Source organism: Ambystoma mexicanum, chromosome 4p, assembly GCF_040938575.1.
Source record: "Ambystoma mexicanum isolate Mex_15411 chromosome 4p, UKY_AmexF1_1, whole genome shotgun sequence".
In the NCBI taxonomy this organism is placed as follows: Eukaryota; Metazoa; Chordata; class Amphibia; order Caudata; family Ambystomatidae; genus Ambystoma; species Ambystoma mexicanum.
In genome coordinates this window covers 317,025,266-317,038,468 of record NC_090927.1, presented here as the reverse complement: position 1 = coordinate 317,038,468, position 13,203 = coordinate 317,025,266, and positions in this window count along the sequence as shown.

Genomic DNA, 13,203 nt, shown 5'->3' with positions numbered 1-13,203 from the left:
TGTATCTCTTTCCAATGCCTGTTTAACATTGGGACTGCTTTCAATGGTTTCACAAATACAGGCACTTTGAGGTACAAAGCTGGTCACCCCAGAGTAAGTCAACGAGGGAGGAAATGGTAGGGAATTTATCTTTGCAGAAGTCACCTGGGGTGTGTCCGGCCCTGTTGCTGGGTCCTTTAATCAGTTATTTTAGGTGTAGCGCACAGATATCTGTGAAGGATGCCTTTGTATCTAAAAGCTGCATTACTTCCCTTATTAGGGTAGATGTTGAATTCTCACAAGAGAGTGACATGGTGATGGTCTACATACAAGTTAACAACTGCATCATCCAGGCTGTCTCTGAAGATGGTTTGTAGGATGGATGACTATATATGAAAAGTAAGGTTACTGTTAATTTAACTAGCAGATTAAGACAAGTGATTTGCATTCAAGGATGTTATCAATGATTGGAGTTGTGTTTTGAATTGGGTCTCTTTGAGCAAGTGAGTACAAATCCTCCTCATCTTCTGGTTGTTCGGTTGGAAAAATGATTTTGCAGCAGTCTCGAATGGTTTCATGTGTAACTTCAGATCAGATCTTCTGCTAAAAGCCAGGTTTCTGTGATGAAGAATAGGTAAATATTATCTTTGCAAAAAGATCATAACTATCACATGAATTATTGGTGTGAGAGTGGGCAAGGAAGTGTAACTAGTCATTTAGTAACACTTCCTTGTGTTGACTAGAGGGAAACTGGCATCGTTTTCATTGTTTGGATTGTGATCAACCATATTCTCTTATTTAAAGCTGTTAACATCACAATGAGGTTATTTGAACATTTTTGTGGGTTCAGTTTCTATCTACACTGAGTTCCTGGATTCAAGGATTCATCATTTGACGTTGACACAGGTAGTCCTTTGAGGAGGTATCTGGAGTTGAAGGCTATCAGGGGTCCTTTGGCAGCGATAATGGGGTTGCCGCCAGTGTCTCCTGTTTTCTGGTATCTAGGTGATGTGAAAGCTGACTACTTCTCACATCTGATCTGATCCTGCTTTGTTTCATTCTACTAGGCAATATGCAGTCTTGCTGTGTGAGGAGCACTGAGGGTAGGAGGAGTTTGTAAGACAATTGTTGTGAGGCTCCCGAACCAGGAGTTTGCACTGATCTTCTAGAGATACTTTAGGTGGGTACCACAACATTAAGGAGGGCTGGCAATGTGTTAGAACAGGCTAGGGGAGAGATGGTTGGTCTGGAGCTCGTAGAGGTGTACTGATGGGTGTTGTAATAAGGTAGATGAGGCTGAAGATCCTTGCTACAAAAATGGTTTAGCTAGGCAACAACATTTTAAGAAATATGATACATGTGGCTATGCAAAGAGGGTTTGGCTTTGCACCAACTAATCGAAGTAGACCATGAACATTGATTCTGTGCCTAAAGGAGAATCTTTATCTGAGCAAGCAATAAATAAAACTGGTATGATAAGTGTGGCTGTGCAGCAATTCATTTGATTAGGTCATTGAAATAAATCTGGCTGTTGTCACATGGCCAAAGAAACACAGCTTGTGACACCGGAATAAAGTTAAAGGGTTTTATTAAGCAAATAAAAACATAATTGTATTGCACTGGAATTTCAGAACTGCTGGAACATAAAGGTTCTTTGGGAAACACAGTCCTTAAAAGCAGGTTTTTTATGTTAAGGACGGCAAATAAAAGAGCATACAGAACGTTTCAGACAGGATGATCTCTTGCTTAGTGATTTATAGAGCTTGGTTCTTCGCTGGGGACCACAAGGCCTCTCCGTCTCCCTCAGAACTTTAGGTCTTCCTCCCTTTGCCAAGTATCCCAAAAGTCCTCCCCTTCTCTGGGTTCTACTTCTCTCTGTTTCTTACTCCCTTCTTTCGGGCCAAATAGCTCTCCTCCTTTTTTATCGCTTGCTCAGATAAAGGACACACCCTTCCTCTGGGGTTCAAAGTCAGTATCTCTCTTACTTCTTTTCACCCCTTTCTCTTGAATCAGGCATCTCTTTTTTTGTTCTAAAGGGACCCTCCTCCCCCTCACTAGAGCACACTCCTCTTCTGGCGTTAAAAGGGATCTTCTCCCCTTAAGTAGAGAACACACCCCTGTGCACAATTCATTTTCCTTTGGGAAGGGGGAAGAAAGTATTTCTCTCCTTAAATGTTGCAGGGGAGGGAGACAAATGTTTTCCTTCACAAACCCTGTCACTGGAAGGCAGCAGGTAGGTTTTTCCCTTCGAGGATCCAAACCTGTTGAATAATGAGTTTTGCTGGAGGTGCTAGTGTTTCCCCAGAGCATATCTTTTTTCTGAATCACTGGAAGATATTCCAGATTTCGCTGCCAGGTTTGGATTTCTAACCCTGATGCATCTTGGGAAAATTCAGTCCCAAATGTGATCTGATAGTGCCTAACTAGTTCCTTTCTCAGGGGGTTTGGGAATAGTTCAGGGCTGAGCCTATCAGTCCTACTCTCAGACGGACAGTGGGCAGAATGTAATGCTGGCATGTGATTTTGTCACAGTTTGCAGAGAGAGAATGGCTGCGCTGCAATAGAACATGGCTGAGTAACAGTATGAATCCATCTATACAAAGGGAGCTCCGCCATTTGACAATTAGTATGACTATTAGTCTAATTAGGTAATAGATTAAACCTGATTCTGCAAAATATGTCTGGCTATGCAGCAGGTAATGTGCGGATACAATGAAAGATACATTTGCCTCTGCAAAATACACCTGACTGCAACAATTTATCTGAGTAATCAATAAAAGTAATGACCCCCACAGTATAATTTCTTACTACATGCATTCGCAGTAGCGTAGCACAGCATTTTGGGAGGCCCCTGCCGGACGTGGTGAGGAGGCTCGGGCCCACACTTAGCAACAAATCACAGGTTGCGCCACACTCAGGGATGGCCTAGACAACCACCCCAACTGGCAAAATCATCTCGGCCCAGTTACCTCCATGTCCCTCTTCCACGTCCCCATACTTACCTATGAGGCCCCTTTCCTATAGTTAAGTACTGGGAAGGGGACGCGCGGGATTAGGAGTAATGAAGACTACGGGTAACTAAGCCAGGCATTACATCCACGTCCCTCTACCTCGGCCCAGTACGTGCCTCATACACAATGTACTGAAGATTAACAGAAAGTAAACAGAGCTTTCACCATACACTCACAAACGCACACCCAGTCACCCATACCTTTACATGTTCATCCTTTCACCATGTACTCACACACACACACCCAGGCAGCAACCCATACATCATTCACTCACTCACACATTCACAAATACACACTTACATGCACGCACACACATTTAAACAAAGTACATTTCCTTACCTTTGAATCTTTTGATCCACGAAAGGGAACAAGGCCTGCAGTGCGGCAGGAATGCTTGATCCTGTCATGCAGTTGGAGGCCTCCATGTCACGGTGTGCATGGGACACCTAAGGCTTCAAAAATAAATGGTTTCTTTTTGAAGTCACTCTGCCTTCATAAAGAAATGCTTTCCATCACGGCACCAATTGCCATAACGGAAATAATTTCTTTATGAAGGCAGAAGGACTTTAAAAAGAAACAATTTTTTTTTGTTAAATCATTGGCTCGTCTCACCCCGTGACATGGAGACCTCCAACCTGGAATCCTCCATGTCATCGGGTGGGGGAGGCTTATGACTTCAAAAATAAATAGTTTCTTTTTGAATTCCTTCTGCCTTCACTAAGAAATTATTTCCGTTACAGAACCGTATTGGAAATAATGTCTTTATGAAGTCAAAGTGGCTTGAAAAATTATTTCAAAATTCCAAGCCCCCCTCCCGCGAGGCCATATGGCAGCAAGGCACCACGGGGCCTGTGGGGGCCTCCACTATGCTACTCTGCATTAGTTAGTGTCTTAACATTTTTTTTGCATTTAGGATGACTCCTTTTGCCGCTTTTGGATGTACCCATTTTTCTTATTTCCTTTCCTTTTCCTCAAGCGACCCCGAGCATTCATCCTTGTATCTGGAGTACAAACCTTGAAAGCATTCGATTTTACTAGTACAGGGCTTCCACTACCAGACCATGCAGAAGTTTTAAAAAAAATATATATTTCTTAACAGGGCTACATTTGAATCCACACTCAATTTTATACACATTCTCTATGTGCATACCCAGACCTTTGTTCTCATGGCTCCCCATGTATTGCACTGTGGAGGATGAAAAATGTTGTACTGCTTCTGCTTGGGGTAAAACAATGCCCTGACAGAGGGACCTCTACTTAAGCTTCTTCATCCAAGCTCTTTTCCTTCTCTCAGTCTTTCTTGTTAGCTTTAATCAACATGCCCCATTGAGGTTTTATTATATCTCCATATGGTGTTCTAGATGTGAGGAATTGCCATCTTACAAGAGTGCAAAGCCCTGAATATTTAGATTTATATTCATTAAGAAAATGATGCATGCAATCCCATCTCTGAAAGGGTAATCTACTGACCAGATTCACCTTTCATAAACTCCAAGCCAATAAAATAGTATGTATCTGTGACCTGATGCATCAGTTTCCTGAATTGCAGTGCCTGCTCTGCCAGTGGCCGAGAGCAGGTTCAGAGGTCACAGTGGGCAATTTGACAGTGACAGTGAAGTCTCTGCAGCCCTGGAGCTGCATTTAAGATATGCCCCATATACCAACACGACCATGATAATAAGTAACCCATGCTTTAGACATATTGCATGATACTACTCATGATCATTGCCACCACATCCACATTTATACTACGCATGAGTCATCTACTGTGAGCGAGCTACGTTGTGGAAGGCGATGTATATTCAGGCAATAAGGGTTAAGGCTGTCAAATGGCAGGGCAGGAACCTGAATGGCCATGCCTCTTCTTTGATCTCTTTGTGAGGGGTGGGGACACCCTCCATCAGAGACAGATACACAGCAACCTGCTCTTCTGGGCCTAGCTATCAAAAGATTAGACCCATTCAAAAGGAGTAGCCTCACTCAAGGGTTCTGCATCTCTAAATGCCTTTGTTCCTAGTGGTAAGAGATGGGGGTGGCATTACAATAGGAGGGAAGGTTATGGTCATAGGAAGGAAACTTCCACCATTTTGTTTCTCCATGCTTCTCTCTCATCTTCCTGCCCCCCTTCCTCACTTCCTCTGGAGCAAAATGTTTTGGGTGTGATGTCAGAAGGGCAAAGCCCACTTAATTGAAGAGCAGGGATTGGACAACTGTGGCAAGCTAGCTATAGTGCTATCTTTGGCTTCAAAAGAACGACGACTGAGAAGAACTCACTGAAGCAGTGAAGAAGGAGCCATCCAAGGCAGATGATAACTCTGCCCCGACCCTCTCCCAGTACACATTGGGGTGATCTTTGCTGTGGATAAGGACCTCCCACTCTGCACCAGTATCTCCTGAAGCTGGAGGAGCAGACCCTGAAAAGAGCTATCTTCTCCCCAAGTCCCTCTGAGTTGGCCACATAGCATCCGGTAGACCAGACCAGCAGAGGCTCCCTGTTCTGCTGCACTGAAAAAGTCACCCCATTTTCACTGCACCCTGAACAATAGGGAAGGTGCCGGTGCTGACCTTTGAGCTCTGCCACTATCCAAACTATTGCACCTATTTCGAACCAGCTTGGTTCTGTATTGTACCCTATTCATGCCCGAATCAATTGCTCAAAATCGGGACCTGATCCAAATCACTGGAGAGTCACATGCCAACTCTGGCACGGGTATATAACCATGGCTCACCCCAACCAGCTCTCAAACGGCTGCTTCACTGACCTGCACATCACAGCACTGAGGTAACCAGTTTGATGACCGTCGCCCACCGATTTGACCCGCTGAAATCATGCATCAACCCCTCGCAGTGACTAAAGCCTGACTCGACCTAGCCCAAACTAGCCCAGCCTGGAGATCCTGGAGAACTCCCTGACTTGCATCACTGAAATTCCCCCCTTTGAACACACATAGAAATCGCATTGGTCCTGTTTGTAGTTGATATATCAGCCCTGTAATCACGCTCAGTGTTGCTTTCTTCAGTCTGTTGCATTTCTCTGTCCTTCCACAGCTGTGTTTTTTTTTGTACAGGGTTTTCTAGTAGTTATATTTCAGGTGAGGTGTTTAATTAAAATATATCTATTTTACAGAACCTTAATTGGACATTCCCTTTATTTTGGACTGTGTTGCTGTCTCGTTTGGGTCACTAATGAAACACATTTACGCCCAGCTTAAGAACATAGCCTTCACTCTGCCCACATTATCACAAAAGGTGAAGGAGGTATATCTATTAACTGCTCCTGTTTTATCTTTATGATAGCATTGGCTTTTGGGCTGTAGAGGTGTAAGGGCTGAGTGGGCCATTTTACCCCTTCTCATTCTTGTACTCTGGTGAAGCAGAATCCGATTTGTCACACTACCTTGATTGCCATTTCATCATATAATTTTACAAGTTATTTAAATGAAATACTCTAAGATATGTGGGTGCTGAAGTCGAGGTAAAAAAGACATTTCTTTAATTCAAAGAACTCGTAAGTAATGTGCAGATGAGAAGTGTCAGCGGAGGAGGATGCTTTTTAGCTTCACTCATTTGTTCTGGGTTAATGGTTGGCATAGTCTCAAGCCCAATTTGATTTTCAGGCATCAGTTTACCTCTGTGGAGGTACACTTCTGTTTAGTTATCTTAACTTTCAGGACCTCCAAAGCTTCTATTTCAGCTTCTAAGGTAGCACGTGTTTACAAAAAGTCATAATCATCTGTGAGGGCTTATAATATTAGCAGTTTCCACCACCCTTACTGCTGAAGCTGAGTTATGCATGTTACTGTTTGTTCAGGCAGTACCTGTTTCCTCGGTCGATGCCCTAATTTCATTAGTAGCTGAGATTGGGGAATGTATAATTCCTGTGTCAATGTATTGGTAATAAACTGTAATTTCCTATCCTTTACACTTACAGTTAATTGACCATTATTTGTCAAAACTAATTTCACGGTGTTAATGTGAGGAATGGCCATCTGGTAAGGGTGCAAAGACCCGGCTTTTAACATATACATAAAATGATGCAGGTAAGTCTTTCTCCAAACTGATAATCTTTTAACCAAACCCCCCTTTGCGAAAAGCATAGTACCCTTGTGCCATGCTGCATCAGTCGCCTGATCCCCAGCACCCGCTCTGCTTGTGGAGCAGAGCAGGTTCAAAGGTCACAAGATGCCCGCTTGGCGGGGCAGCGATAGCTGCGACACCAGGGTGACATTTTAAGATTTGCCCCGGGTACCAAAATCACAATGATCATGAGTAGCCCATGGTAGTGACATGGTCATCTCTAAGAATAAGGTATGACTGAGTTTAGGAATGCATGGTGATTCCAATGATCATTGCCACCACATTCACATTGATATTGCACATGTTAGTGTATGTAGATGTTGAATTTTGAACACTGCACCTACCCAGAGATTCAAGTTCAAAATATTTGTGTTTTCCAGAAGATAGTCACCCACATGAACTCTTCTATTGAACCCAGAATAGGCTAGAAAATCTACAATCGTGTCACTGCATTCCTTTCGACCAGGTCAAAAGCACATTGAAGACTCTGCAGAATCTAACCTTCCATATGCTGGAGCATCTGTGATAACAGTGAAACTCGATGACCTACTACTGCAATCGCCAGAGCCAGCAACTGGAGGGTACCTTCGAAAAAACCTACATAGTGGCATATGAAGGATCATATTTGTTTTTAAGCCTTTTTAAGAGGCAAGCTAATGTGTTAAACTGTATGCTATGCCACTAAGCAAGATTCTTCCACTGGTGTATTGGTTGGAATTGGAGCTATCCAACATAATACATGAACATGAACTATAGGACAATGCAGAAGCACTCTATTCTTTTGCATGCTTTGTTGGGATTAATAGGAATATGGCAAACCATCTGGCATATTGTTTTTACCCGCAGTTCAAAGTTTAGGTGGCAACTTAAAAAAAAAAGAAATCGTGTGCATGAGTACGAGAAAAATAAAGGGAGTTGTCATTCACAAGAGGAGGTTATAGCCATTCATAAGGATGAACCAAAGAGACATTTAATAGTCAACATGGAATAAGAAGAAAAAGGCAAATGTCAAAGGTCATCAACACAGGGCAGGGTTCAACCACAACTAAAATGTTTATTGCTTCTGATACTAATTCAGACAGCAACATGGCAAACTCTGGAAGTTTGGAAAATGTATTTTATTTCATTGTGTGTTATAATTTTGTAGCAAACTTTTAACAGCATCCTTATAAGAGAAAAGTGACAATGCATGAAAAAATGCATGAAGAAAAATAATGTAATGTAATTCAATGCATTCTTTAAACCAGATTTTCCACATAGTTCCTATAAAGACCTGATCAAGTCTGGCGGTATCCGGCCAGAAATACAACTACGATATTGCCTATGGCAATAGTGCTACCACTCCTCAGTCCAGCGATATCAGGGTCAGATATACGAGAAGCGGTTGGGTGGTTATTGCCCATTCCCCATTGGTTCCATTGGACCCAATGGGGTTTTCATGGCGCTATTAGCGCTGGGCTAATAGCACCCAAAACCGATGGAAAGCAGGATTCTTACCTCGAGCAAAAAGCTGGAGGTAAAACTCCACACTTTCTGCCCAACCCATAATAGGGCCATCCCTTAAATATGGCAGTAATAGCGTTACTACCTCATTTAAGAGCTACCACCCAACTCATGATCAGGCCCTAGTCTACAATACCTTAACTCACATCATATTTTTCCTCTACTTCCTATGATTTCATGATTACACATTACATTTGATGTAATCTTCATACATATTTTTTTTCAAATGCTGCTAGAAGAAAGTCTTGCTAAGTAGACCAGTACAGAATTTATTTTCTTCTGTTCTGCTTCCAGATTATGGAATACTCTGAAACAAATCAATGAATCTCTGGAAGTGCACCATTCATAGTCCCAAAGAGTATTCCTCAGTGCAAAGGTTTAAGGATCGACAACTCGTTGTCATCTTTATGTCACACAAAGTGTGGTCAGAAAAATGTACCCATGTTAATGAGAACTTTGGAGTCATTACCATGTACTACGGATTTCAGAGAAGGAAATAATGAATTGGGAGGACATTTCCAAATCTTCTGAAACAAAATATTTTTTTTTCACCTAATCCCGGTCCCAATGGATCTCAGCCCAAATTCCTTTCTTATCTCAGTGGAAGGCAACTCCTTAGAGAGGGCTAAAACATTCCTCCATAGAAGGCCTTCAAAACGCTGTCGTAGATCTGCTTCAAAGGTAAAAATTCAGCACCCTATAGCAAAGAGGTTAACTCTTTAGTTTATAAAATTTAATAACAGGCAAACATGAAAAACAACCATATTTAAAATCATATTTGACCATCTGAGCAACAAATACCATAACTCTCTGTCGCATATTGTTATACAAATGTTTTTTTGTGTGTATTAAACAAAACACGAAAACACAAATACGTAAAATCATTCACTATATCAAGACTTTTTGGTCCAAGTATCCAATCGAAAGTATTAGTTTTCCAAGATGAGATAACCTAAGCATTTTAGATTAATTGAGTTCATAACTAAGTCATTTAACACCATGTATTTGTCAGGAGCATCCATGGTTTTCTGAAGCCGAATTGGGGTCTTATCAAAGAGACCAGAACATCTGCATAGGTCATCCACAAAAATGGGGGTGGCACCTCATTTGCGAGGATAGGAGTTCACTGTGCAATAGTGAGCATGGAGATCAGAAATGTATAATATTATGATATATGTATTTGTCATGTTTCTCTGGATACCTATAGGGGTCTTATCAAAGAGACCAGAACATCTGCATAGAGGGTGGCATCTTATTTGGGAGGATAGGAGTTCACCTTGCAATAGTGAACATTGAGGTCAGAAATATATACATTTTAAGAGAGTGGAAGCCAGCACATCACCTTGTCGAAGACCTTGAGTGTTCAATATTTTCTTTGACATTTTGCCTTCCATATCCAACTTAACTTCTAAAGAAGAGTTAGAATACAAATTATCAAGTATATTGGTATTTATATAGTATGGAAAATCATACCCTTCCCCAATTTTTCTTGCTGTATCGATAGAGGTCAGCTCAATAATGCAAGCGGTCCAGTACAATCTACATGAATGGTGCCTACCTTGCGGCCGCAATGGCACCTGCGAGCAGAACTCCTAGTTTGCCGGTCCGAGAACTACGGTACCGCCATGCTTACCAATTGGGCCTCATTATGAGGCTGGCAGCAGCCATGCCTGTAATACAGACACAGCTGTCACTGGTATTCTTTTTTTTCTGGCACCCAGAAATGGGCAATTACCAGGTCATTACGGCCTTGCAGACCCAGTATTTGCCCATTCCAGGGCGCCGGAAAAATTCTTCCCCATTCCCATAAGAGCACCATAGGGCTCAATGGGAATGGGGAGGACGGATGCACCGGCACCATTCAGAATGGTGGCGGTGCACCTGACATGCTCTGCTCGCAGGTGCCGTTATGGCTCCAGGTCAGACCTGGCAGACACAATGGCACCTGCAAGCAGAACTCGTAGTTTGCTGATCCGGGAACTACGGTACTGGCATGCTTACCGGTACGGTAGTTCCCGGACCGGCAAACTTATAATGAAGCCCATTGTCTATCTTTGTTTGCCCCGTTTCTGCCTGATGATGCACCCATCTGCCATCCACTTGCTCCTTTTCCCACTTATCTTTTACACACTATTTTTCATGCCTTGCCCTATTACATCTAGGATAACCCACCGTTCTTTTCATCAGGGAGTCTCTGCTCGTTCTTGCCACCATTCCAATTTATGTTCCCCTCCGATTTCTACAGCGGCCTTGCCTTTTTTCACTTTGGTCTTCTCAATGCCCCTTCAGTCTGAAGTAAGTTTCACTCAATTCTTGACCTGTTTTTCGGTTCTAATTTGCACTTTGTGTGTCTTACCAAAATGTATACCAGCTTAATTTCATACTGCTTGTACCCTATTCTCTCAGTTCACACCCTCTCAGACCTGACAGGGGTACTGGGCTTCTCTATAATTCCTCCTGGACTCTTGTACCATCTTGTTCTCGCCTTCCCACCTTTAATTCTTTTAAATATATTTTTTTCTTTCTTTTCTGGCCCCTTTCCAGTCTCGTGTCTTGTTGTACATTGTCCCCCAGGCCAAGCCAGTGATTTTCTGGACCATCTTGATCTCCTTCTATCCTTTCTTCTTCCTTCTTCATCACCTTTTTTCCTTTAGAGTGACTTTAAAATCCCTTTTTCTAATTTTTCCTGCTCTCAGTAGATCTCACCTACTGACACATATTATCTTCAGTTGTTCCCATCTACGCCCTCCCATCAGTCCAACTCTTCTCTTGACCTAATCTTTTCCTCGATGCCTTCAGACGAGCCTGTGGCCACTTGTCCATTCTATGCCTCTGATCACTTTTTACTTTCCTTTTCTCTCTCTCCCATTAGTCCTCCTTCTTCACCTACTCTTACTCATAATATTTGCTCCTTTGACTCTGCATCTTTTCTCTCTTCGCTACACTCTTCTCTTCCATCTATTACTACTTTCTCTTCTTTGTCACCTGATGTGGCTTAAAGTACCCTTCATTCTACTTTTCTGTCTTTACTTGATTCTGTCTCTCTATTTGTTCTTTTACTCTCACTCGTAAAACTCCTCAGCCTTGGCTTGCTTCTGATCTTATCTCTCTCCACTGCCATCTGTGTAAAACCGAGCAGCACAGGAAAGAATATAGGTCAAGGTCTGATCTTGCTGCATTTTCATCTTTACACTCCCCTTCTGACTCTGCCTTACATGTAGTAAAGAATTTGTACTTTTTGGCCACATAGCATCTGGAAGACCTGTTTCTTTCTCACCACCTTCATCGTATTTTCCAACTTCTCCACAGCATCCTGTCTCCTAAATCCCCCCTTTTATCTCCTTCTTCCTCTGACTTTGCTAGATACTTCATATCTAAAGCTAATCCTTGTTAAGCTTTTGCTTCTTCTCCCGCTCATCCTCATTCCTCCTCTTCCAGTTTACCATCATACTCTTCATCTTCATTCTCTCCTCTTACCGGTTCTGGTACTTCTGCCCTTCTTACCTGTGCTTATCCAAAGGTACTCATTTTGATCCTCTTTCCTCTTCTCTTATTCCACATGTCTAGCTCCATCTTCTTCCTTATCTTTCTTCACTCAGTAATTCTTCTCTTTCTATCTCATGTTTCCCTGCTACCTTTAAGCAAGCTCTTATTCTCCTTGTTCTAAAAAAACCAACTCTTGACCCTTCCACTCCTGCTAATTTCTGTCCAATTTCACTTCCCTTACTCTCTAAACCTTTGAGTGGGCTTCCTGTGCTCAGGTTGCTAGTTACCTAAATATTAATTCTCTTCTACCACCACTTAAATCTGTATTCCATCCTTCTCACTACACCGAGGCTGCTCTTTTGCATGTCTCGAACTCTCTTTTCTCTGCTTGTCATTCTAAGTTCTCCTCTCTACTTATTCTCCCCAGTCTATCTGCGACATTCAATACTGTTGATCACACTGTTGAATGGTTCCACTCCTATCTTTCTCAGCTGTCATATTCTGTAACTTGGGCCAGAAACACCCCTCCCTTACTTCCTCTTCTCTATGGTGTCCCGCAAGGTTCTGTACTCGGTCCTCTCCATTTCTCACTTTACACTGCTCCACTCTCTGCTCACATTTCTTTATTTAATCTTTCCTTTCATTTGGACACAGATGATACACAAATCTTTCTCTCTTTTTCTTCTTTTGACTCTATTCTGCACTCCATTGTATCAACTTGCCTATCTGCTGTCCAAAACTGCATGCCTTCTAATTTGCTACACGTCAATCCTTCTAAGGCTGAGGTTCTGTTTTTCCCGGCTTCAACTTTTCTGTCTACTCCTCCTCCTCCATCTCTCTTTTTTCCTCCTTCCTCTCTGCCCTTTTCCTCTTCTTCATGAAATTTGGGGTTAGCTTTGATCCCCTTGCTTTACTTTATACTGCATATATCTTCTATCGCACGCTCCTGCTGCTATGCCCTTTTTACCATCTGTAGAGCGTGCCCTTATCTCTAATTTCATGCTACCAAACTTCTTCTGTTCTGCCTGGTCTTTTATCATATTGTCCACTGCTCTTCCTTTCTTCTTGGCCTTTCTGCCTCACATATTCTTCCTCTCTGATCTGTTCATAATTTTTCAGTACCTCCTCTCTTCTCTTTACTTTTTCG